Here is a 23,976-nt window from a genome sequence, read left to right as displayed (position 1 = left end):
CTCCCCAGAGCAGAAATGGTAACACTAGTATGACTCAAAAATGCACCAAAAGAGCAGTCTTTTTCTCCCCAATAAAATGGTCGATGAGCCTATCGACATGTGAATTTTGAATGATTTGCACAGGTGTTTTAACAGACACTTCCTGGAATTAGTGCCCCTTCACCCAACCTCAATGTTTTGATTCAACCTAGGTAACATTGAACGAGTATACTTTTAACATCGGTTTATTATATTAATTAGAGACTGCAGCAAAAACATTTTATATGCAAAAGGCCAGAAAGTCTCTTTCAGTGTTTGGCCAAAAGAGAAAAATAGGAAGAAGGTTTGGCCCCAAACGATTTAATAGCCCTACAACAACGTGTCAAATTTAGCACTTTACAAATCATGTTAATGGTAATGACAATAAGAAAATGCTCTCCTGCTCTCCCCTGCTGTCCTGCGAGCAGCATCAACAGTGAAAATGTCAGCCTAGTGAACATTAGACAACTGCTTTGTAAAAGGATTATATTGAAATGTGCTGTTATGTTTCTTAAACTGTTTACTGCACATTACTGCAGAATCACTTAAAAAATCCACCATCCAGCTGAGCTGTCACAGTTCCTGACTGTCCTTAAACCTGAAATGGTGGAAATGCTCGTTTTTCTGTACTTTTTCTGGCTAATAGTTCTGGACAATTAAATCATTTATCATGATATTTTAAAAATGGAAAATCATTATCAGAGAAAAATCAATAGCAGATGAAATAAACATGAACAAGGTGGATGACTCTCTCACTCAATGGTTTTCAAAACTACAAATCAATAGGTTACGCAAACACTGTCCAAGTACAAATTACACAACAAGATGAATTCATGGTATGATTATGGGCTTGGAAACACAGGAAGCACATGAAACACATCACAAATGGTGTTGCCTATCAGGCTTTCAATGAATGTGTTCCTATGTGTATACATAATAGATTTATGCCTATGAAGACACCCCAAGCTCACCCATAATGGCTCATACACAGAGTTACTGATTAGTCGTATAATTTTTTTTAGCATTCCCCATTCAATATTGTGACTAGGCGTCAGTGATTACTACAGATCTTCAACAAAATAATGTATACACACACTCACACTCACTCAAGGATGGAGATAAGAGGAGGCAGGTGTAATATTAGGGGAGAACCTGTGGCAGGGAAGCATAACTGGGAGCTTAATGCTCCTTGCAGAGCCAGCCTTAATGAACAGATCTCAGGAGAGAAGGCACATAATGTGAACAACACGGGACCTACTCCTGCAGCCAAGCCCAAAATCGTGATATTGAAACATCTTGTGTGCTCACCACTTGCAAGAAGAAGAATGAGTACAATGAACACAATTTGGTACCTTTATTTCTGAGATTGTAAATGCCTGAATATGAGTGAATATGAGTGAAGAATGCTGAGTCATTTGTGTGTGCTATTAAATAGTCCTATCTGATAACACTTTATTTAATGGATAACTACACCTTCATAACACATTTATAAGCATTGCATAAATATTTTGTAACACTACACTGGAGAATTTATTAAATATTTACATCAAAACCCCCAAGGTGACAATTTTTTTTTAATGTGACTTTGTTTACATTAAACAGAAGGCACATGTCTCACAACCTAGTATTTTTTTTTTAGTAAACAACATATTTGCCATAGTCTTATATTTTAATCTAGTCAGCACCACATTTCCTGGCAGCAAAAAAGTTCCAAAGTTTTGTTATTAGATACTGTGTAGAATGCCTTCAAACTGTTTTAACCAAATAATAATTCAACCAAATATAAATAAAACCTCTTTCCCACATTGACATTTACTTTATAGGAATATTACCATAGGAAATGTTTAGGGGCGCACGGTGGCTTAGTGGTTAGCACGTGCATCGTAGGCTGAGTGGCACGTCCAAAGTATCTGTAGTGTATGAATGGGTGTGTGAGTGTGTATGTGATTGTGCCCTGTCTGTCCAGGGTGTACCCTGCCTTGTGCCCGATGCTCCCTGGGATAGGCTCCAGGTTCCCCGTGACCCTGTAAAGGAGTAAGCGGTTGAAGATTGATGGATGGAAATGTTTTGGGGTTCGTTTTTTGGAGGGTTTTTTTTTTTACACTTTTGCTGTGTAAACTATATATAAGCTTGACTGACAGGAGTAAATCCCATGTTGTCATGCCCATGTGGTTGTTTAACTCAGCAGAAGAAAATGATTGACAGGTATTTGAAAACAAAATGTGGGGTTGTTTCCAGCTCAGTGGAGCAACATGTCCAGAGAATATGATCACTTTGAAAACGCAATGAGAAAACTAGCTTGTAAAATGTATGGTTACTCCAATAGGGTATGCCTCATAGTGGTCAGCTGATCAGTTACAATAGTGCACAACATTGCATACTCTCTTCCTCTTCTGAATCTGAACACCTCATTTTAAAGTGCTGGATATCCAAAAATGTATGGCTGAGTTAGAATAGACTTCCAAACAGTTTTCCACCAGCTGTGCCCAAATGTATCCACCTATTATTACATAATTTTGGGTGAGATTAAGAGAAAAAACACTGTACTTCTATCAGGTAAAAACAACCTGTCTAACAAATCTTCCACAATACTTCAAATCAGAACCCAAATCAGCATTTTTCTCCAAATTAGGTGTATATTTCTGTGTTGTGCAAGTGGTTTTGTCACCTACTTGCTATTGAAGATAAGGCCAAAAGCATGTAGACACCTGACAATTACACCCATATGTGGGTCTTCCCCAAACCTTTGCTACAAAGTTGGAAGCAGACAATTGTCTTTGTAAGCTGTAGCATTACAATTTCCCTTCATTGGAACTAAGGGGCCCAAACCTGTTTCAGTATGACAGTATGTGCCCCTCTGCACAAAGCAAGCTCCATGAAGACATGGTTTGTCAAGGCTGGAGTGGAAGAAATCGAGTGGCCTGCACAGAGCCCTGAACTCAACACCACTGAACATCTTTGGGATGAACTGGAACAAGGACTGCACCCCAGGCCTCCTCAACCAACGGCAGTGCCTGATATCACTTATACTTTTGTGGCTGTATAAGAGTCAAGGTTAGATGAAGAGTGAAGGTTACTATAACAGTAAAGGGGAGTCTAAATCTGGAATGGGATCTTCATCATCAAGTACATATCAGATGTCTACAAACATTTGGCTATATAATGTATATGTAACAATATTTATCCATCCATCCATCTATTTTCTGTACCGCTTATTCTACACAGAGTAGCAGGGAGCCTGGAGCCTATCCTAGGGAACCTGGGGCACAAGGCAGGGAACACCCTGGACAGGGTGCCAACTCATCACAGGGCACAATTGCACACACACACTCACACACTACAGACAATTTTAGAGATGCCAATCAGTCTACAATGCATGTATTTGTACTGGGGGAGGAAACCACAGCACCCAAAGCAGAGGGAGAACATGCAAACGGGAATCAAACCCCTAACCCTGGAGGTGTGAGCCAAACGTGCTAACCACTAAGCCACCGTGCTCCAAGTAACAATATTTATCTACAATTTTATCTCAATTTCATCCAGTATTATATTTATAAAACTGCTTAACAGCTGTGCATCATGCCTTGTACATGCTGTCTAAAACAGACTAAAAGCTAAAAGAGTAAAGGGAAAATTTAAAAGTTAGTTGCAGTTCACTGTCACTTCTGGTGTAAAAAAAAAAAATGAAATAAAAAAAGGCTTTTTTTCTGTTGAATCTCCATTCACTAGGAGCCAGGGAGGAGGGTAACAGTGCTACATTTGAGTTTGACTGAACATAACTGATTTGGTCACACTGGTTAAAAAAAAAAAAAGGAAGGCTCTAAAAATGACAAAGTGGGACAGTGGGATCATAATCCCTGATCATATGTTCCTCTGTGTCCTTTTAGAGCTGTTCGATTTCTTCCAGACTAATGTACTATCGTTCCCATTCGAACGTGGTGGATTACAGAATCATAAATTCACGATCAACATTCTGTTACTGTAGCTTGTGAGTACTACAATAAATTTAGGCTTCTAAAAGACTTGTGAAACATGATTGCATGAGCTCGGTGCAATCATACATTTTGTAAAATTTCACTGTGCAACTGAGTGACATGAATTTTATTACACAAATAATGTACTATTAACTAGATATCTATGTTAATTGCTCTGCAAATCTACTAAATCTAATTTATCTGGTAGCTGAACAAAGCCTTAGGCTAAAGTTTCATTGGGGCATTTGGGCATACAGGTAATTACAGTCTGTGAGACTCCCTCCCATTTCTAAATTAATCCAGATACAAGAGATATACTCAGCAAAAAAAAGGAACATTCTCTCACATTCAACTGCTTTAATTTCCAGCAAATTTCTTAACATGTGTAAATATTTGTATTAACATTAAAACATGCAACAACTGTGACATAAACTGAACAAGTTTCACAGACATTTAACAAACAGTAATGGAATAATGAGTCCCTGAACAAAGTGGGGGTAAATATCAAAAGTAACAGTCAGTATGTGGTGGCCTCCAGCTGCTTTAAGTACTACAGTGCAACTCATCCTCATGGACTGCACCAGATTGGTCAGTTCTTACTGTTAGATGTTGCTCCACTCTTTCAATCACATCTAGTGGTTACATGTCATTTTCCACTGCAAGGACAATCAGCTGTCTTTCCTGTCTTCCTGCAGCACTGTCTTAGGTGTCTTACATTACAGACATTGCAGTTTATTGCTCTGGCCACATCTGCAGTCCTCATGCCTCCCTGCAGCAGGTCTGTGGCATGTCCACGCAGGTGAGCAGAAACCCTAGGCATCTTTCTTCTGGTGTTTTTCAGAGTCAGTAGAAAGATCTCTTTAGTGTCCTAAGTTATTGTAACTGTGACCTTAATTGCCTAGCGTCTGTAAACTGTTCGTGTGTTAAGGACTGTTCCACAGGTGCATGTGCAATAATTTTTTGTGGTTCATTGAACAAGCATGAAAAACATTGTTTAAAACCTTTCCAATACAGATTTGTAAAGCTTATTTGGATTTTACAAAATTATCTTTAAAATCCAGTCTCCTGAAAAAGGGACATTTCTTTTTTTTGCTGAGTGTATATATAGTAAACGCCATAATTATTGTCCGTTCCTAAAAAACAAAAGTGAATATATAAAATGGATAACATATGCCATAATTGATATTCTGGTCATACACATATAGGGATGTTATATGGTTTAATTTAAAGGTAAAAATCTCCTAAACAGAATAAAAAATTATTCTGTGGTCCCAACATTTCTGTATTGATTTGGGTATTGGGGTCATTATCTATGGCTAAGTCTACAGCACATTCAGTGCAGAGGTAACCAGGTTTCATGCACTTGGAGCAATTCATGATGCCATCATGCAGCATATAGCTCTAGAATCAATTCAGTCCTGACTTCAGTTTACTGACTATGTGTATCTTCACATGCTCTCCCAGTTTCCTTCTCCCACCTCCCAAAAACGTGCTGGTAGGTAGACTGGCAACACTAAATTGCCTTGATGTGTGTGTGCACGATGGAGTGTCATCTCCAGGATGTATTCCCACCTCACTCCAAGTATCTCTGGGGTTCAGCATTACCCTGACCAGGATAAAGCAATTACTGAAACTGAATAACTGCATGGATGATGCCATCAATCTTCTCAAGAGCCCCTGGACTACTGGTTGCACAACAGCACCAAAGAATCAATGATCATTGGGTATCATGCCATGTGCATGGACAGCACATGACGACAACACATTATTCTGCCACTCCATGCTTTTCAAGTGCAGCATTTTGTGTATTGTTCACAGAAAGGGGTTCACTTTTGTAGCCTTTACAAACAGCAATAATGTTGGCATCTGATAGTTGGAATTTGAAACCTAATGATCGAAAGAATCAACTGTTTTCCTCATTATGCAAGGAGCTTATGTATCCACTTCCTGGTGAATTCTGAACTGGTCCAGATGATCCTGATAATTTTATTGCCCTGATTGTGCTTAATGCTATTGTATCTGCTGATGCATTTTTGAATCCATGACCTAAACTGTTCAGCAACCCTCTCTTTTGTGTTGAAATGTTTATTTCCGTAATGATACATAACAACAAACACTGAGACTGATGTGTACAACCTCTTTATCAACAGGTATTAATCACATGCTGTACAGACTAAAAAGAACTTTTCATTACTAACAATACTTTTTTCAGACATTTAAAGTGGTAACCAAAATTCTGCAACATTCTGCATGTTATATAGATTTAATAAAACTCATTACTTAATTACTGAGGACATTAAAGCAGACACTAAATAACTAAGAATCATAGCTCTGAGTACAACATTAGAAAGGCATACTGAATCAATACTTCATAAAAACTAGTGAAATTCCTGCCAAAGTAAGGAAAGGAGTTTCTGGCTTTGTAACCTTTGGAAACTGAATGTTAATGTTACTAAATGTCATACTTGAACCTTAATTGCAAAATATTTTATCAGTGATATATATCGGTGGTATTCCATCTGGTATTATTCCATCTGCATGGGTTCATAGGTTTTCCACAGCCCCAGCTGCCCTACAACCAGCTTCCATTTCACATGCAGGGGCAACCGAATAAGAAGCTTTGGCAGACAGGTCTGTGATGTGTTAATTGTCAGGTGAGCATTTGCACTGGTGCCCATAAGGGCCGTGCATAGTTGGTAATAAGATGGAGCGATAATGTTACTGTGTAGTCAGGTATACACAGCAATGTTAGGGGAGGAGTCTTCTGCTAAGCATTTACTAGCATCTAGGAACAGGTTTTTCATCACCCAGTAGAAATGTGATAAATCACAACTATACACAAAGTGTTCAGCTAATAATTTACAAAATTACCCAATAACCTCATACCATATAGTGCTCTGTGGGACTTATATTCCCCCATGAACCATTCTAAGACATAGTACAGAAGAATACTATCACAGGATGCTGCTGTGATGGTACCGTGATGATTGCAATTTTATATAAATGCCACTTTGAGAACTGAAAGGCATAAAATGGCCATTATTGTGACTTATGTCCAAGATTCTACTCTCGCATTTATCAGAGTCAGACTCTGGAGATTTGTTTCACCTTGGCAAACATTAAGAGATCATTTTTAAAATGTATTTCAAGTTTTTTTTTATTGTTCAGAATTAAAGAGACCGAGTAATAAAAAATTGATAATGGTAACCCTGTGCATCATTTCCTTTGAGAGGATCTCATCACATCCTGCGGGTAAGGATGGGATGGTGGCAGATGGCCTTGTTCATCTTGTGCATCTGTTACTGCCTTTGAGGTTTTTGTTCTGATTTTTCTCTTTATAAATGACCTCCTGGTTCATAAAATAAAATATTGCAATTAGTTTTTTTAAGCTTGATCTTGGAGTTATTTAACTGCAGGCCAGTAGACATACATGTACTATGTACCAAAAAGATAATGTTCCATACCATCCCTTTTAGGAGAATAGCGTAAACAGTGACAGGTATGACAGGCACAATAACAACACTAATAGACTTTACAAATAGAAAATATTTATAAATAGTGAATATTTAATATTTCTGGTGCTACAGTGGCCCCAGAAATTGGATAGCTGAAGAATAGCAATGTTTTACAACTGTCCGTCCCTGTTCTTGGCTGACATGGAGCCCATGTGCTGCTGTAGCCTGTCCATCACAAGGTTTGATGTATTGCATATTCTGAGATACTTTTCAGCTCACCACAATTGCAAAGTGTGGCTATTTGAGTTACTGTAGCCTTACAGTCTGCCCCTCTCCTCTGACCTTTCTCATCAGCAAGGTATGTCTGCCATTTAGTTATAACTCTAGAGACTGTTCTGTATTTAATCCCAGGGGATCAGCAGTTTCTGAAATATTCAAACCAGTTGGTCTGACACCAACAACCGTGCCACAGTCACTGAAGTCACTGAGATCACATTTTTTCCCCCCATTCTGATGTCTGATGGGAACAGTAACTGAAGTTATTGACCTGTATCTACATGATTCTATGCATTCTATGCTGCTCCCATGTAAGTGGCTGAATAGATAATTGAATGAATAAAAAGGTATACATGTGTTCTTAATAAAGTGCACAGTGAGTTTATAATCTTGGTATTTTGAAAGCCAACAGTCCAATCAAATTCATAATCATGGTAAAAAAAATAGGTAAGGATTCAAATACTGTATACTCATAGCAGGCTAATACAGTTCCAAAAATATGAACAGGAAATTAAGAAAAGGTTGTTATGTTTTCGATCAGACTTGGCTACATAGAAATCAGCAGGCTTCCATTACTTTTATGTCTGTGTTTTTATGTGAACATGAGTGTTCACTCATGTGTTAGTGCTCTAGGACATGGTGGTTATATTAGATCATTCCTTGTCTTTGTGACAGCAATAAATGTGTTTAATTGGTTTAGCCAGACATGTTATTGCAGGGCTATTCAGTTAGTGGCACAGATCTGGTCCTTGGGTGATTTTTTACTGGACCTTTGATTGTCTTTTACCAGGGGATTAAATGAAAAAAATAACAGACTCAGTACACATTAAGGGGTTTTCACACAGGAGGTAACAATCTCATTTTTAATGACAGGCACACATACCCAGATTGAGAAGCTATCAATTTGGCCATCAACTATGGCCAATATTTCCTGGTTTACTAGTAAACATATTTGACACGGAAGCTGAAAATTAGCATATAATGTGGACAGGGCAATGTATCTAACCTTAGCGGATACCTTTCGAAAGAACACCAAAACTACAGCATAGCCTAATAAACCGATATTCAAACAGATGGTATTAATCAAATTAAACAATACACTGTTAATGTTTTGAAAAAGACAATATGATGTCCATGATAAAATGCATTTTAATTTCAACTGAACATAGCCTAGGATTTATTATTAGGATTTCATGCTTCATTTTTATCAAGAAAATTAATGACAAAATTATAACCCTGTTAGTGAAACACTGGGGATGGGGACAGTCATCCCTAATTACTATAAAGCCTGATAAAATATGACACGAGACGGTGGGGCAGCGAATCGCAGCAGATATATGTATGTGCAAGTGTTTCCTCACATATCATTACCAAAATAACAAATGATATAAAAAAACACATAGAAACATTGTGTGCTTTCAGTGGTGTGTATGCGTCACTTATGTACACAAGTGAAAAAAGAAAAAGAATGCTGCATAAAAAAGCAGTGTTTATACTACATAGAATTTTGCTCTGCTATATCATTCACCAAAGGAGTGTAATACTATAAATACAACATGACAACATGAATACAGTCTAGAGTTGGCCCGAATGATTTTAAACAAAATAAACTCACCATCTCCACACTGTTAATTGGTTGTGGCTGTAGCTCTACCAAGGGCTTTTTATTTATACAGTAATTAGATTACTCAATAAAAGTTTGTCTCTTCATAAAGGCCTCAAAAAAGCTTTTCCAAAAATAGTTATATTAAAAAAAAATTCAAAAAGGAGACTACGGACAACAAGGGGCAAAGGAGCAATATATTTGGCTGCTCACCGGGTAGGCCAGAGGTAATAAAACTGTGCCATTTCAGACTTTCATACATTTTGCATAGGAGCTCTGTATTTTAACAACAGAATACAAAAATGCGCTAAAAGAGCAGTCCTCATTTTTCTGTAATAAAAATTACACATGAGACAATTGACATCCAGAATAACTGACAGTTGAGCAGCTTTCTTGAACTTTCCACTTGAAAGATGCACTGATGAGGTGCTCACACTTTCTGTCATGGTTCATGGGATTGTTGTTTTAGTTTTTAGTCCATAAATGTGAAACAGTCTATCAATGTCTGTAACTATAATTAGTATATCACATCAGTTAACTATATTTATTACAGATGCCAATAAAATATTTGGGTCATATATATATTTTTCTAAAAATGCACTTTCAGTTTTTGGCCAAAAGAGAAAAATGGCTGAAAGATTTGACAAGGAAATGGCCTATAATGGAGTGTAAAATCAAACACTTCTGAAATAATTTTGATAGTAATTATAACTGGACAGTCATTTTAAAATGATGTTTGTTTACTTTGCTCTCCTACAACTGTCAGAAACCATTCATGGATTCACGAAGGACATTAGAGAAGCAATTTGTAACAGGATTATATCAAAAACTGTACTGTTATGCTTCCTACTTTTCACTGCATTTACCACCCTCCCTCATTCTGCTGTATTATAAGACTTTTGTTATTTTCCAGTGAATAATAGGCAATCATTAATGGAGGGGAGGGGGGGATAAGGGCTCAAGCACAAAAAGTCTGAATGGTAGGCTGTAGTAGACCCTGTTGTTTTCAGTGTTGGGTAAGTTACTCAAAAAAAGTAATCCACTACAGATTAGTAATTACTATTTTAAAATTGTAATCTGATTACTTTACTGATTACTGAATTTAAAAAGTAAAACGATCACTAATTACTTTACTTTCACCTTACTTCCAAAACCTGTCAAACCTACAAAAAACACTACAAAGTGAAACTCAGAAACTCACCCAATGAGCAACAGTTCTGCAGGCTTGTTGATGAGAGAGGACAGAGGAGAATGGCTCGAGCTAATAGGTTTCCACTCGGCTTCTATCAGCCAAGAACAGGAATCATGGGCAGAGATTCACTGGACAGCTGAAGATGAAAATGTCAATTGATCTTTTCCGATCTTTTTTGATCTTTTTTGTTGTTGTTGTAGCCTATCTAGCTCAATGTTCAAACCGTTGTTGTGCATTCTAAGATGCTTTTCTGCTCCTTACCATAGCCTTCATATCTGGCCATTCTCCTCTGACCTCTCTCATCAACAAGGCATTTACACTCAGAGCACCACCGTTCACAGGAGTTTCTTGTTTTTCACCCTAGAGATTCTTGTGTGTTGAAGTACCAGAAAATCAGCAGTTTTTAAAATACTCAAACCAGCTTTTCTGGCACTAACAACCATGTTATGGTCAAAATAACTGAAATCACATTTTCTCCAATTCAGATGTTTGACATGAACATCAACTGAAGCTCTTGGCATGTAGCTGAATCATTTTATGTATTGTGCTACTTCCACATAATTTGCAGATTGGATAATTGCATGAATGGGCAGTTTTCCAGATGTTGCTATTAAGGTGGCCAGCGAGTGTATACCATACTATTTTTTAGCATGTCTTACAGCTAACATTTCTAAAAACAAAGCCATTGCTTATAGAATGGAACGTTTGAATCGATCCAGTAACAGAGCAGTAAGAGGGTGGCGGAATTTTGTCTCTCTCCAGGAAAATAATTAAGCAGTTGCAGTGTTCTGAAATCAACCTACAAGAAGCTGTTTTGCAGATTTGTGTCAAGAAGTATTAAGCATGATGAATCAGCTGTGCTGTTCTTTAGTGGTGCTTTAAATAAATATTCAATATTACCTTCCTCATAGAATCAATACTGCGCTCCAAGATTAAATGCATATAGTTTACAGTCTTTTCTGCTTTTAATATTTGTAAATGAATTGACACATAAAGTAACTTGAAACTATTCTCAACAAGCATAAACAATTGTGTACCAGCTGAAATGTAAACATTTATGAGTGACAAGAGGTGAAATATTAGATTTAATTATCACTATACAATAAAATGTTTGAGTTACGCATGTAACCCTGTTCCCTGAGGAGGGAACAAGACATTATTTGAACTTCATGTTGTGGGAAGCACCCTCAGACTCCAGTATCTGAAATCTGTGTGAAATCACGCCTATTTATAGGCCTGCCATGGTCAGGTGACATGGTAATTTTGCATGGCGCGTAGTTATAGTGACAGGTGCCACTATAAAATGGCACCTGTCAACCACGTCATCAACACTATTATCTGAAGCAAAGACACAATTCACAGGCATGCTCCAGTATGACAAAGCTACGCAACATCTCGTTCCCTTCTCAGGGAACAGAGTTACATGCGTAATCCAGATGTCAAAGGGAACGCAACATTACGTGAGCCTCACACTGTGCAAACGAGAATACCCACTCAGTCATATTGAGGGCATGGCCTATTCAAAAAGATCCAAGCCAGAGGGTCACTGCAAGACACTTGAGGCCGAGGTAGAATCTATGTCCAAACTGTAATATCGAATGAATGTGTGTGGCATAGACAACCCCACCGCAGCACGCACATCCTGCAAGGGTACCCCTTTGGATAAAGCCTTCAAGGATGCAACCCCTCTAGTGGAATGAGCCCCTGTGCCCAGAGGCAGAGCAAGACCGTGCACCTCATAAGCAATAGAGATTGCTTCCACTATCCAATTAGAGATGCGCTACTTCGACACAGCATCACCTCTATTGTCACTGCCAAAGCAGACCAGCAACTGCTCTGACTTGCACCACTGGCCGCAGCGGTGGACATAAGTATAGAGAACCCCTACTGGATGCATTAGGTGCCATTTCTCTTGTTCTGGTGTGAGGAATGGAGGAGGGCAGAAAGCCTGCAACACTACTATCAAGGCAGGAAGATGCTACGGATAGCGCTTGTACATCTCCTACTTGCTTGAGAGATGTTAGGTACAGCAGAAGAGCTACCTTTAGAGTCAGAAGCTTCTCTGAGGCTGACTCTAAGGGCTCAATTAGGGCACCTGACAGACATTCCAGGACCACAGACAGGTCCCAGGAAGGTATACATGGTCTGCAAATGGGCCTCAGCCACCTGATACCACACATAAACCTCGATGTTAGAGGATGTTGCCCCACAGAGGCTCCATCAATAGAGGTATGGCTGGCTGTAATGGTGGCCATGTAGACCCTGATTGTAGAAAGAGCCAACCCTGCTCTTTCTACAAGAAAGAAAAATCCCTGTAAGAACTCCAGGACTGTAGCTATTGCGCAGTTTACTGGATCTAACTAACGTTCCTCACACCATGAGACAAAAAGTCGACACTTGAGCGCATACAATTTTCTTCTACAACCTCGGTTTAGAGACCAGAATCTATGAGCTGGTGCCTCTCAGGGGCCAGACCCACATGCAAATGGGAATCTCCCAGGGAATGCCGTCTAGCAGGATGTTATCTCTGAGAACCATATTCAAGGTTGCCAATAAGGTGCTACTAGCAGCAGACATAGACAGTCTTGACAAACTCTCACTAGAACTTGTGGGAGTAGAGCGATAGGGGAAAAGCGTAGACATGACCTCAGTGACGTGTGCACCATGGCATGAGGGCAAACCACAGTGGGCAGTGTGTTGTCTCCTCGGAGACGAACACATCCACTTCCACTTGCCCAAACAAATACAAATTCCACCACTTGTGGATGGAGCCTCCAATCCCTGGGCCTCAGCCCCTGCCTTGACAGGATGTCTGCTCCCACATTCCGGTTGCCTGGAATGTACATTGCACTCATTGACAAAACTTTCCCCCCGCCCAGAGAAGAATTAGACAGAGGGCATGAACGTAATCCTCCCTTGGTGATTGAGATATGAGACCAGTACTGTGTTGTCTGTCATAACTAACACATGGTGACCTCTTAACTGAGGAGGAAAGATACCGGGGAGCATGTAGAGCACATAGGCTTCACCACGTGACACTGATTACTTTCAGGGGTTTTGTCCTTGGATGAAACCCAACAACTTTTTAGCCACCACTGAAACGGTCTCATGTGCAATAGGCCCAATGGAATGACGTTGGCTGCTGCTGCCATAAGCCACAACAGTCTCTCATAGAGACTAAAGGGGATACCCAGATTTATCTTGGTCAATGTTGATAGGGTTGACCCTATGTGTGTTTCAAGCTTCAGCACTGGAGAAAGCATACTTTTCTTGGGGTTCAACCTGAGCCCCAGGCTCCTCATGTGGGTGAGAACAACATCTCGATGTTGAATTGCCAGTTCCCTGGAACGTGCTAGAATTAAACGGTTGTACAGGTAGCTTAGTACACAGATGCTCTGGAGCCAGCTATGGGGATTAAGCTAGACCAAAGGAAATAACCCAATATTGGTATGCATTGCCTCCAAATGTGAACTTAGGAACTTCCTGTGACTGGGCAATACTTCTATGTGAAAATATGCGTCTTTTCGATGTATTATCACAAACCAATCCTCAAACTGAATCTGTGGAACGATATGTTTGAGTGTCAACATCTTGAACCTGTATGTCCAAAGAGTATGGTTCAGATAGTGCAGATCTAAAATGAGCCACATACTCCCATATTTTTTGAAGAACAGGAAATAACATCTGTACAAACCTCCCTCAGAGTAAGATGTTCTATGGCCCCTTTGTGCAAGAGAGATCTTACTTCCTGCACTAACATTGAGCTCTGTTCTGTGCTGGCTAATGTGGTGAGCACACCTTTGAACTGGGGGGGTTCAGCTCTGAACTGGAACCGGTAACCATTTTCTCTGGTGGACAGAACCCATGGAGACAGTAGTTTTGGCAGTAGTTTCCATGCTGCCAGATGGTCTTTTAGTTACTTTAACTCTTCCACATTTATTGGAGGGAAAGAATCAGATTTTTGTTGCCCTGTGATAGCTCGCTGACCAGAGAAGATTGAAAACTTGGGACGGCATTGGCTAGGGAAGGCCCTACAGTAATACTGGGTGCTAACTGCCTTCACAACCTCATGTCCCCTGATAATTCCCTCTGTGGCCCATCAGAGCCATTCCTTCTTTGTTGTCTTTGCATTTATGATCATTCTCAGATCAGGCCTACTAGCAGGCTGCAACTGTGGCCACTTGGTCCCCCTGGCTCTCTGAGGGGGGAGGCAGGCCACCACACTTGCCTTTTGTGCCTCCCTTACACCAGTGCCGAACTCAACACAACGGTGAAGGAACTGGCTGCATGCCACCATTCACTGTTTCACCTCATAAAAGGTGGCCTTGCATGGCTTGGATGACAAAGCTGGCCCCCCATAATTTCCTCCAATCAAAGAAGAGAGGTAGCTCGCAAGCGCCTCCTCCACCTTTGGCATAGCCAAATACGTGAGTTTTTCATTCCCCACAATGGCCAAATAATCTGATGTTGTGGGGTTATAAACATGGCTAGTGTATGGTTTTTCCATAGAAGTGTGATATTTCATCATGCACTTCTGGGAAAAAGGAGTGTTTTCTGCGATGTCAGGGAGATTTATATTCACTGGGGAGCTAGTGCTCGTCCAGCCTGCTACGAGCCACTTTCTCTTCCCTGGGCCAGTCTAGATTAAGTTTCTCTACAGCACTAGTAATCACTTCAAGCAGCTTTTTATATGCTTGAGATCTGCTCTCCATTTTTAATGCAATGGCTCCCCCCTCTGACACCTTGAAGTCAGAGAGGGTGGGCTGGCTTTCCATACCGGAAGGAGGAGTAGTGACGCAAGCTCCAAAACCCGGCGGAAAGCCAGACCCGGAAGACAGAGCAAGAAATAGAGCTGCGCTGGTCTCCGGCTCCTGTACCAGATCCATACGGGATCCCCAGGACCTGAGACTGCTGAGGCAGCCAGCCAGCCCAGATCCGTGAGTCTCTGAAACCCAACTACCTTCAGAGCGAGCCATGAGCGGAACAGGCCTCACCATGGTCGACCAAAGAAGTTGAGTGCACGTGCTCAGCGTCAAATCCAGAGGTTGTCTTTGGGAAATACACGTATGAGTGCTGCCAGCACTGCTGCAGAGGTTGAAGGGGTGGGGGGTCAGCCTGTCAGTGCTCAGACCATACGCCGCACACTGCATCAAATTGGTCTGCATGGCTGTCTTCCCAGAAGGAAGCCTCTTCTAAAGATGATGCACAAAAAAGCCCGCAAATAGTTTTCTGTAGACAAGCAGACTAAGGACATGGATTACAGGAACCATGTCCTGTGGTCTGAAGAGACCAAGATAAATTTGGTTCAGATGGTGTCATGCGTGTGTGGCGGCAACCAGGTGAGTAGTACAAAGACAAGTGTGTCTTGCCTACAGTCAAGCATGGTGGTGGGAGTGTCATGGTCTGGGGCTGCATGAGTGCTGCCAGCACTGGGGAGCTACAGTTCATTGAGGGAAACATGAATGCCAACATGTACTGTGACATACTGAAGCAGAGCATGATCCCGTCCCTTCAAAGACTGGGCTGCAGGGCAGTATTCCAGCATGATAACAACTTTTGCCTTGCTAAAGAAGCTGAGTGTGAAGGTGATGGACTGGCCAAGCATGTCTCCAGACCTAAACCCTATTGAGCATCTGTGGGGCATACTCAAACGGAAGGTGGAGGAGTACAAGGTCTCTAACATCCACCAGCTCCGTGATATCATCATGGAGGAGTGGAAGACGACTCCAGTGGCAACCTGTTAAGCTCTGGTGAACTCCATGCCCAAGAGGGTTAAGGCAGTGCTGGAAAATAATGGTGGCCACACAAAACATTGACAGTTTGGGCCCAATTTGGACATTTTCACTTAGGGGTGTACTCACTTTTGTTGCCAGTGGTTTAGACATTAATGGCTGTGTGTTGAGTTATTTTGAGGGGACAGCAAATTTATATTGTTACACAAGCTATATACTCACTACTTTACATTGTAGCAAAGTGTCATTTCTTCAATGTTGTCACATTAAAAGATATAATCAAATATTTATAAAAATGTGAGGGGTGTACTCATTTCTGTGAGATACTGTATATAAAATAGTTTTTTTGCAAGCATTCACAGAAACAACTGATATGCAGTCTTTCGCTGAAGATAACTCCGATGACGTGGTTCATAGGTACCGTTTTATAGTCATGCGACATGCGAAATTGCCACATCACCTGACCACTTCAGGTGATAGGCATGATTTCACAGAGACTTCAGAAATAGGTTCCGCGTAAGGGCACTTATCACAACGTGAAGCTCACTCAATGTTGAGTTCCCTTTGAAAGGGAACTAGATTTTACTACATATAGTGATGCTTGAATGTTTTGGAATGGCCAAGTTAAAGTCCTGACCTTAATCCAATAGAAAGGTTGTGGAAGGCAGTGAAGCAAGCAGTTCATGTGAGGAAACCTACCAACATCCCAGAGTTGAAGCTGCTCTGTGATGAGGAATGGGCTCAAATTCCTCCAAGCTGATGTGCAGGACTGATCAACAATTATCAAAACATTAGTTGCAGTTATTGCTGCACAAGGGAGTCACACCAGATACAGAAAGCAAAGGTTCACATATTTCTGCAACTTACATATATGTAATATTGGATCATTTTCCTTAAAAATAAATAAATGACTGAGTATAATATATTTGTCTCATTTGTTTAATTGGGTTCTCTTTGTCTACTTTTAGGACTTGTGTGAAAATCTATTGATGTTTTAGGTCGTATTTATACAGAAATATAGAAAATTTGAAAGGGTTCACAGACTGTCAAGCACCACTGTACATTGTGCCTTCTAGAATTATTGGTACCATTCGAGAAAATACCCAGAAAATAACATAAAAAAAAGAAGTGATCATTCGGGTAGGACTTATTTTGACATTGTATAGTTTTGTTAAAACACAAAAGTTTATATGTAGTGTATTTTTTCTTTTTAAAAGATTAATAAAATAAAAATACATTTAAAAAACTCACACCTGTACTGGAGACAATAGCAGTGCTGAGTCTCTTCTTGTAATGTCTAACAAGATTAAATATACTAGTAGAGGGATATTTAAGTTCTGTCTCATTTGTGTTGAAAGTTCTTTGTTTTTTTCCCATGGTAATGGACAAGAAAGGGATTTTAAATGTGTGCGACCACGGAAACAAGACATGGTTAAAGGCAACAACAGAGTTCCTGGGGACTGAGAGCAAATAAAAATGTTTTTCAGGTATGACAATTTGTTTGCATTTATTTAAAATATTCCTTAGGGTCTTCAGTATTTTTGGCACATATACAGTGGGGTCAAAAAATTCAAGACAACTAGTGAAAATGTTTCTGTTCTGCATTCTTTTCTAATTTAATACAATATTTTTAATTACAAATTATATTATTGAAAAACCTGAGTGAAAATAGAATTTTTGAAATATTGAAGTGAATTTCAGAGTTTCCTAGTATTTGGCATAACTCCCTTTTGCTGTAATGATAGTGTGAACTCGAGCTGGCATGGACTCCACAAGTTGTTATAAAACCTTATGATCCATTTTAGATCAAATTCATCAGCATGTCATCTGAACATGAGGATAATCTGACCTTTTCTACAAAGCAGTTAACAATATCACACATTTGCTTATATATAAATAGGGACCTTGTGCAGAAATTGCGCAGAATCATGAATAATATATTTTTGAGGCATTGCACATTTACTTTCTTTGTTTTAAATATTTCAGAATTCAAAAACCTTCTTATTTATGCTTATTTCCAATTTTAAATGGAAACAAAAATCCCAGATTTTCAAAAGGGTCTCAGACTTTTCGACCTCACTATATATACAATAACAGTAAACATAATAACAAAAAATGTCTGGGTTACACATGTAACCCTGTTCTCTGAGAAGGGAACGAGACGTTGCATTTAGTATAACACTATGAGGTGCTCCCCATAGTGTTATGCTAAATACAACGTTGAAGTTCCCTTTGAAAGTGAACAATAGTTTTATTCATCAATTGATTAAAAAATCAATAGCATCATGCATGTAACCTCAGCATTCTGTCAGCACCTGCTATAAGTGACATCATTTCCATGTGCATCCATATGAACTAAAATGAATTTTCTTTTTTTATTTTAGTTAACTGCTATTGGAAACCTCTAGAGGATTCCATCTACTTGCATTTCTTCCATAAAATTATTCTGTCCTCCATCAGGTAAAGTTCTTTATTTCTGGACCAGGAAAATGCCCATAAAAGCTGTCTACCTATGCATAATTAAGCAGAAGTATATGATAAGTACTTCTAAATAATAAATACATTTTACTCATATTAGCAATAAATGAAGTACTCAGTGTTAAATAAACGAATCATTAGAGTACCACTGAAGAAAATGCCATGACAAATATACTCAAAGCCAACAATGAGGGCAAAATCCCAGGTCTACACAAATAAACACTAAATATATTTAATCAAACCAAATGTATAAGGCAGAGAGATAAACTGAACATGAACCGAGACTGTGTCTGCCTATTAGAAAAAAATCTGGAACAGGAATTGCAGGAAACGAGTGACTGATGATAATTAACCTACAGCACCATCAGACAGCAGCCAGGAAAGAATGTCACAGGTTCTGCAGTGCTATTTACAGACAGATTTATTTTATAGGCCTGCATGATGATAGCTAAAATAATTATGAAAATCATTATTTATCACAATGATACTGCAGATTTTCCTGAATGTCAAAATGTACTAATAATCTTATACAAGGTCCTACTTTCTTATACATGAGCCTACACAACACAGGTGACAATTTAAAGGTAAAACCATCTCTTAGTAAGGTATTGATCCAATGCCAAGACTGTGCCTTGGAACACATCCTGCAAGTATCTGGAACTGTACTGGATGGATGAACACCATTCTTTCAAAATATATTTCATCACCTGGTGCTTTCATGAAGGTGGCGGAACATGTTGTCTAACAAAAAATCTCACATAGGTGTTAAGTTGGGTGGAGATTTGGTGACTTCGAAGGCTGTATCATACAATTTACATTATTTTCATATTCATCAAACCATCTGGTGAGCCCTTACGTCCTGTGGATGGGGACAATGTCATCCTGGAATAGACCACTCTGATTAGGATAGAAATGTTTCAACAGGATAAAGGTCAGGATAACATCTTGATTTGGATTTGCAGTGAATTTTCCCGCTGAGAGGACAAGTTAACCTAAAGTTAACCTAAACTTTGGCAGTGAAATTCTCCCCATTGCATTTTTCCCTTAATTTTTTTGCCTGTTTTTATATTTATTTAAATGTAGGTTTGAGACTCATAAAAATAAAGGTTCCAATTAGGACCAAAAAGGGTTTTTCAGCCTGATGCCATAGGAGAACCCTTTTAAATTGCATAAAGAACTTTTTACTCAAGTTATTTAGATAACCATCTATTTACTGATGCTTTAAAGAACCCAGAAATGGTTCTTCACAGAAGTGCCACAAGGAACCATGTTATCATAAGTTCCCTAAAAAAAACCCTTAGTTAGTGATTTAAGGAACCAAAGTAAGGTTCTTAAGAGTGATGCCAGGAGAACCTTTTCCAGTCCCACGAAGAACCTTACAGGGTTCACTTTAACCTGTTAAGGGATGATGCCTTGAAGAACCAATACACTGCTTTGAAGAACCTATAATGCACTATAAAGAATGTCTTTAATCTCCAAAGAACCATATAGCTCAACTCAAGAATCCTATACAATGAAAACTGATTCTTGACAAGAAAGTTCTTTGGAGAACCTATGATTCTATAAAGAACCATTAAAGAACCTATATTTTGAGAGCATATCTCTCTGTGTAGATAGATAGATAGATAGATAGATAGATAGATAGATAGATAGATAAAGCTGTCAGACCCATATATAACAATGTCACTAGAGCTTATAATTACCCCTCAATTATTGAGGAAGCTAAAAATCATAACAATGAGTAGAAAAGTGACTAATTGTGTAGCTGCATCATTATTTCTGTCTTATGTGTTAAGAAAGCAAAACAATTTAAACTTCTAAAGAGAAAAATGAGTTCCATATCTCCACTCTTGGGGCTTCCAGGAATAAACTAAAATCTAAACAGCATATTAATGCTAAAAGAAATCCCCTAATACAGAGCTTGTATTAATATTATATGGTATATTAGAACCATAAACATGTGCCTTATCAACCGCTGAACATGTTTTATATGAATAAACTGATTTGTAGACACCATTTTCCAGACTGAGCAGGGAAACATGGCCTTGGCCTGGCACATGTAGTTTGGCAAAGTTACAGCTAGGGCTTGGATATAGTGAACTGAGTGAATTTTAGACAGCAATTGGGCTCAAATCAGTGTATCTAATCTGGCAAGCCAGCCACATTATCATTCAACATCAGCGCTCCTGAGTCCTATTTGGAGCGTAACATTATTTTCTCATGGTGATGTCTCAGAGTGATGTAATGAAATATTAACATGTCTTTTCCATTTGGGGCGGGACATATGAAAAAATATCATATCACAATACATTTCTATGATACGCTATATATGTATCACAATATAGAGGTTTGCAAACAAACTGCAAGCAGAACAATAGTGCTATTACAGGTTATATATATATATATATATATATATATATATATATATATATATATATATATATATATATATATATATATATATATATATATAAAATATTGTGGAAAAGTTCATTTTTTACCTATACTCATACTCAAGCTCATTAGTTGACTATAAATAAACATTTCATGTTATTTCAATTGTTGTATTGTGCAAGGTTACTCACTAATAACATACTAAAAGCATGACAATGTGCATTATTATTATTATTATTATTATTATTAGCCACATTATATTGATGAATAATATCATGCAAAGTAATTTAGAAATCAACAGGAATTTACAAGCATTCTCTCTTGTAAACAGTTTATCTGGAGTCAGATCCATTCATGGAAGAATGGAATATAATGGAGATTAGAAATCAGCAGTTAATGTAGTATACTGTACATTTGGAACTGTGATGTATGAACTAGGACACATTTCTCCAATGTAGATCTGACTACAATTTTGATCCTGCACAATTAGAAAGTGAGGCCTTATACCTGTACGTGTAAGCATAACAGTCAGTTTAATCAGCTCTGTGCTCACTTGACTATTTTTCTTTACTTTCAATAGGCATATACAGCCGTTTACAGTGTATCTACTTCAACCTTATATAGAAAGGTTAGACGGTGAGTCCAGGGAGGAAAAACACGCTTACATGTTGAGACGCGCACGCGTAGACGCAGGTTGCCTTGCGCGTGCACGTTACAAAATTCAACAAGTACACTGTATATATTTCTAGCCGGTATTATTAAACCTGACTGGTAATTGTTGGGATGCTTTCTATATTTCACAGGGAAAAGAATGAGTAGTTGTTGCAACATGTATTTAATCCAACCCCTATTTTCCAACCGGGTAATAGAAAAATAAAAAATAATAATAAATAAATAAATAAATAAATAAATAAATAGGCTCAAAGCTTATCGTTATCCTAGTGTGTAGTATTGTGGAAGAAAGTGAATGACTTTTTTTTTTAAACTATATTTAAACTAACTTCCTCATGCTTCATATAGTCTAGTGTATGATATAAAATGAACAAGTAAGTCTATCCTACAGTGTTAAAACACCAGGTCCTTGAGCCTGTTTTATTTCCACAGCTGTGTGGAATTCCACACAAGTAAGTGTGTGAAAAGATTTTGCCAGACATCTTACCTGTGTTGATGATTTCTTTTTCTCTGGTTGCTTGTCTTTCCGGGGAAATATGCTGTTTATCATGGAGAAAGATTTCTTTTCGGTGAAGTGCTACACCGCGTTTCTTCTTGCCCAAAGAGAGCAGGCAGTGAATGAACGTGTGAATGAATGAATTAATGGATTAATGAATGAATGAATGTGTGGATGAAGCAACGTAACAGCCAGTCATGAACTACTAGGAAAGGCACTTCAGTTTAATATATATATATATATATATATATATATATATATATATATATATATATATATATATATATATATATATATATAAAGAAATAAATAATTAAATAATACGTAAATAAATAATACCCTTATTTCCCTCCTTTTAGTAGGCTATATCCGTGAAATGCCGGTGAGGTGAGGCAAACGCGCGCTGTGCGGGAAAATCCCCATCCCAGTTAGAAATACGCCACTTGTCCTTTCTGTGTCCAACAAAGTCCGAATCATTTCTTTGCTTCTCCGACTACATGAGAACTGACAGGCTTCGAAGGCTGTGTTTTGAACGCGGGCTCTGTTCCTCTGTTCCTCCACGGCTTCCAGAGCAGCATCTTAAGAGCAGCTCACTGCTTGACGCTTGTTTGTGTGACACTCAAACCTCTCCCACTCAAAATCACCTACACATCTTCGACATTTGGATGTGTTTGCGGTAAAACATTTGGAAGAAGCTCCAGTCGGCGTGACGTGAAGCTGCGAGGCTGCGTAAATCAGTATGCTGGCGCGCGCGTCTCTGTGCGTGCGCGCGCGCGAGCGTGTGTGTGTGTGTGTGTGTGTGAGCAAGACAGCCCAGCACTTTTTTTGTACACAGCCGTATACGCTAAAGCATTAACCGATTTGTTAGACCTGACGGTGTAGGTCGCTAGGGGATCACAGAGCGCTCGAGTCATCTCCACAAAACACCAAACCCACTTCTAAATGCATAAAGTGATAGAATAAACAACACCATTGTGTCATTGCATGAATCTATTTATTTCATATCCTACCATCTTACAACAGCCTGAACAGGGTGCTCTGCTGAAAAATCCAGCTTATCCTGACCAGCTGCCGAGTTGGTCAAATTGGTGGACTATCTTTACCTTTTACTGAAAAAAGAGAAAACGAACAATACCTAAGTGAATTTATTTAAGGCTGTCTTAAAACAGCTTGAGCAAGGTGTAGATGGTGCTCTGCTGAAAAATCTAGCTTACACTGACCAGCCACCAAAACACAGGCAGGCTGGTCAAACTGGTAGACTTTGTCTTTAACAGTACCAGATAAAGATATAGTGAATAACACATACATTCTTAATAATATAGGTTCTTTAATTGTTCTTTACAGCACCAGGTTTTTGTCAAGAACCATTTTCCATTGTATAGGGTTTTTGAGTTGAGCTATATGGTTCTTTGGAGATTAAAGAAGTTCTTTATAGTGCATTGTAGGTTCATCAGAGCATTCTATTGGTTCTTCATGGTATCATCTCTTAACAGGTTAAAGTGAACGATATAAGGTTCTTTGTGGGACTGGAAAAGGTTCTCCTGGCATCACTCTTAAGAACCTTACTTTGGTTCCTTAAAGCACTAACTAAGGGTTTTTTTTAGGGAATTTATGATAACATGGTTCCTTGTGGCACTGCTGTGAAGAACCATTTCTGGGTTCTTTAAAGCACCAGTAAAAATATGG

General features: G+C 38.9%; 1 long non-coding RNA gene across 1 annotated transcript in view; it reads right to left on the bottom strand.

Annotated features, from left to right (window-relative positions):
• The window catches only part of LOC128635320 (uncharacterized), a 127,208-nt gene extending 104,202 nt beyond the window's left edge, over positions 1–23,006 (bottom strand). Inside the window, exons 1-2 of the long non-coding RNA XR_008398264.1 lie at positions 22,630–23,006; positions 22,282–22,333 (exon numbers count right to left, since the gene is read on the bottom strand). This is a non-coding gene — a long non-coding RNA (uncharacterized LOC128635320). The remainder of the gene's footprint in view (positions 1–22,281; positions 22,334–22,629) is intronic.
• Between the last annotated feature and the right edge of the window lie 970 nt (positions 23,007–23,976).

This window comes from Ictalurus punctatus, chromosome 17, assembly GCF_001660625.3.
Source record: "Ictalurus punctatus breed USDA103 chromosome 17, Coco_2.0, whole genome shotgun sequence".
NCBI classification, from domain to species: Eukaryota; Metazoa; Chordata; class Actinopteri; order Siluriformes; family Ictaluridae; genus Ictalurus; species Ictalurus punctatus.
The sequence above is the reverse complement of the archived record's forward strand: the minus strand, read 5'-3'. Positions and strand labels throughout refer to the sequence as shown.